The 4,087-nt window shown below is 41.8% G+C and overlaps 1 pseudogene; it reads right to left on the reverse strand.

Annotated features, from left to right (window-relative positions):
* Positions 1-729: 729 nt before the first annotated feature.
* LOC131382103 (endogenous retrovirus group K member 24 Gag polyprotein-like) lies at positions 730-2,900 on the reverse strand (annotated as a pseudogene).
* Positions 2,901-4,087: the final 1,187 nt, after the last annotated feature.

The raw sequence follows: 4,087 nt of genomic DNA on the forward strand, positions 1-4,087 counted from the left end.
CTAGTCCCTTTCCTGGTACATATCCCGTTTTAGACATCATTTTTTGACTCGTGGGGCTGTATAATGGAGCGGGCATAGTAATTTCTGCACCCTATTGTTGTAATAAATCCTGACCCCACAGATTAACAGGAATCGAAGTAATCATTGGCTGAATAGTACTTTCTTGATTATCTGGCCCTAAACAATGTAAAATCATAGTACTTTGATACACTTCTGAGGTATGCCTATGCTGACAATTCCTGTAACACCCTTTTGTTTAGGACAATTTTTTGGCCACTGATTTAAAGCAATGATGGAGACAACTGTTCCAGTTGTCTGGAAGGGTTGAAAACCCTTCAAACTGTTTTCCTTGAATAGAGGCCTTACACACAGATCTGCTCTCTGAGACCTGACTTGCCCAGTATGAAACATTTCCTGCTGGATTATTGCTTCCAAACCCTCCTGTTCTCTTTATTTCACTGTTTCCAACCTTAATATAAGGCAAGTGTGATAATTGAGCAATTCTGTCTCTGGACTGGCACTCCAAGGAATTGAGGAGCAAATAACCAATTGAATTTCGCCTTTGTAGTCTGAATCAACCACACCAGTATGAATTTCAACTCCCTTTAGATTTAGACTCAATCTTCCTGAGTGCTACAGACCCCTCAGGCAGTGGGCCATATACCCATGTAAGGATTTTTTGTGGGGGCTCCCCTGGAAGCAGAGAGACTGCTTGTATAGCACATATATCTACTGCTGCACTGCCACTTGGGTCAGGGGACTATTGTTGTATTGTGGTAACTGGCCCGTTCCCAGAGGCACTTGTGAAAGCAAGCGGTGGGGTTGTTGTCCCTGAAAACCCTGAGGAACAAAGGGCTGAATCGGGAAAGTCCCAGTTTGTTGTGGGGCCTGAGGCTGGCCCGTCTTCCCATTTCCTGAAAATGATGCCCATTTTTATCAAATTTAGAACAACATTGATTAGCCCAATGTTTTCCTTTTTTACATCTTGGATATAGGCCAGGTGGCTCCTTATTTGTTGTTGTAGTGGCATGAGTTGTTATATTTTGTTCATTCAAGACTGGGCAATTCTTTTTTAGATGACCAATTTGATGACAATTATAACATTTTCCCCCAAATGTTCTATCTTGTCCTGCTAAAGCAACGCCTGCTATTGCTTGAGCCATAAGAATAGCTTTATGCATAGCTCATCCAATCCCATCACAAGATTTTACATACTCTGAAATTGCATCTGGTCCTGCTGTGACATTTCTTTCAATGGTTTAATGGCTGACTGACACTCAAGATTGGCGTTTTCATACACCATCAACTCCACCATAACCTTATGGGCATTCTCATCAGTAATTGACTTTTGAACAGCATCTTGGAATCTCGCCACAAAATCAGGGCAAGGCTCATTAGAGCCTTGTCTTATGGTATTGAATGAGGGATAGGCAGTGCTTGGGTCTTGGATTCTTTCCCACACCCTAAGGCAGATAGCTCTAGCTTGCTCAATGGCCTTATTTTGCATTATTGCTTGTTGATTAATAATGCTCCAATTTTGACCTGTTCCTAATAGTTGATCTGCACCTATGTTAACTGGAGGATTAGCAGCCCTATTTTTTCGGACCTGTTCTTGTGCCTCATCAATCCACCAAGTCTTAAATTGTGAAAATTGAGAGGGTGAGAGTGATGATTTCGCCAAAATCTCCCAATCATAAAGAATGAGTCTATGTCCATGAGCAATGGAATCTAATAATGTTCTCATATAAGGGGAGTTAGGTCCATACTCTTTTACTCACTCTTTCATATCTTTTAGCATTTTCATAGAAAAGGACTTATATCTGGCCTCAGTTAGTGGAGGCACTCCCTCTTGAGCCCCTTCTCCAGGTGGCACCTGATCTAATATTACTGGAAACAGCCACACCTCAATATCTCCTTGTTTTCTTGCCTTGTCAATAATTTTATGTAATGCACAACACTGTCCACTAGGTGGTGGTGTAGGATTAAGTCTCGTAGTGGGCGGCTGAGGGTATGGCACCGTGTCCTGTGGTGTTGGAAATATTCCTGGCTGTCCATACTCATAATCTGGGGCCAGCCGATAATGAAGTTCGGCTGGCGGCTGGTATTGATAGGCTACCAGATGTTTGGTCTTATTTTCTACTGGTTGATGTGGTGGATACTGTATCTGGATTGGCATCGCTGTGACAGAGACTCTATCTTTTTCTATGTGATATTCTCTTGGGGTTTGTGTTTGTCTAACCTGCATTTGAGGTTGTAATGTTACAGGCATCTGAACCACTGGAAGAGGAGTTGGCCATCGTGGTTTAGATTCTGATCATCCCACTAATTCTGGACCTTTTTCTTCTAATTTTAATGTTTCAGGATATATTACCTCCTGTAATTGATTGTACTAAGCATTTTGTGTTGACCGAGCCATTACAGATTCTGCTACATATTTACAAAGTGAACTCTCCATTATTTTCTCAGATTCTGTCCCTGCCTTTTCTTCACAATCTATTACACAGCTTTCAGGAGCATCAGAAACTGAAAAGCTGTCTTCTCTTGTTTGAAAATGTTCTAAAGCTGCTTTAATAATGGCCCAATCATTCCATACTGTAAGTGGGATGCTTTACCCTCCCTGCTTGCTTGCTTAAATTATTTGCCAATACTTTCTCAATCTTTTAGATCTAAATTTCCCTGTTCTGGAAACCATGGGCAGAATTGTTCTATTTTTTGACATAGAGTGATTAGATTTCTGCAGAGACTCTAACTCCCCCTCTTCACAGAAGAATTTTAATAAAGCCGAGATAAGAGGCTTATTTACTTTCAATTTTTCCCATTGTTACCCTGAGTTCCTCCCAGTGCACAAGCTTACTGCAATGCTGACAGTTGATGTACTCAGGAGTCTCCTCAATGACCATGCTCTAATGTATCTTCACCCTAGAGAAAAACACCCATGTTGGGAACCAGATGAAGGGGTCCAGCCCCTTGACACCTGTGGGTGTTTCTCATCAAGTAGGAGGAGAAACTGAGAAAAGAAGTAAGACACAGAGACAAAGTATAGAGAAAGAACAGTGGGACCAGTGGACTGGCACTTAGCATATGGAGGAGACGTACCAGCACTGGTCTCTGAGTTCCCTCAGTATTTATTGATCACTATCTCTACTATCTTGGTGAGGGGGATGTGGCAGGACCATAGGGTAGTAGTGGAGAAAGGGTCAGCAGGAAAACATGTGAGCAAAGGTCTCTGTGTCATAAATAAATTTAAGGGAAGTTTCTGTGCTTTGATGTGCACGTAGGCCAGATTAATGTTTGACTCTACACAAACATCTTGGTGCATTAATGAGCAGTATTGCCACCAGAATGTCTCACCACCAACCATAAGGTGGTTTTCTCCTATCTCAGTAAATAGAATGTAGGATTGGGTTTTACACTGAGACATTCCATTCCGAGGGACGAGCAGGAGACAAATGCCTTCTGCTTATCCCAACTGTAAAGAGGCCTTCCTCTTTCACTAATCCTCCTCAGCACAGACCATTTATGGGGGTCAGGCTTGGGGACAGTAAGTTCTTTCCATTCCCATGAGGCCATATCTCAGCCTATCACATGGAGAGAAAACTCAGACAATACATGGCTTTCCAAGGGAGAGGTCCCTGTGGCTTTTCACAGTGTATTGTGTCCCTGGGTACAGGAGATGAGATAATGACAATGACTTTTAACAAACACACTGCCTTCAAACACATTTTTAACAAAGCGCATCCTGCACAACCTTAAATCCATTAAACATTGAGTCAAAACAGCACATGTCTCTATGGACACAGGGTTTGGGCTAGAGTTAGAGATTAACAGCATCTCAAGGCAGAAGAATTTCTCTTGGTGCAGAACAAAATGGAGTATGTTATATCTACTTCATTCTACATAGACACAGTAACAGTCTGATGTCTCTTTTTTCCCCCAAAAGTGTTTCCAAACTGCTCAATCAAAAGAAAGGTTTATCTCTGTGAGATGAATGCACACATCACACAGCAGTATGTCAGAAAACATCTTTCTAGTTTTCATCTGAAGATACTTCCTTTTTCACCATAGATCTCAAGGCACTCCCAAATAT

This window comes from Hylobates moloch, unplaced genomic scaffold, assembly GCF_009828535.3.
Source record: "Hylobates moloch isolate HMO894 unplaced genomic scaffold, HMol_V3 SCAFFOLD_20, whole genome shotgun sequence".
Taxonomy (NCBI): domain Eukaryota; kingdom Metazoa; phylum Chordata; class Mammalia; order Primates; family Hylobatidae; genus Hylobates; species Hylobates moloch.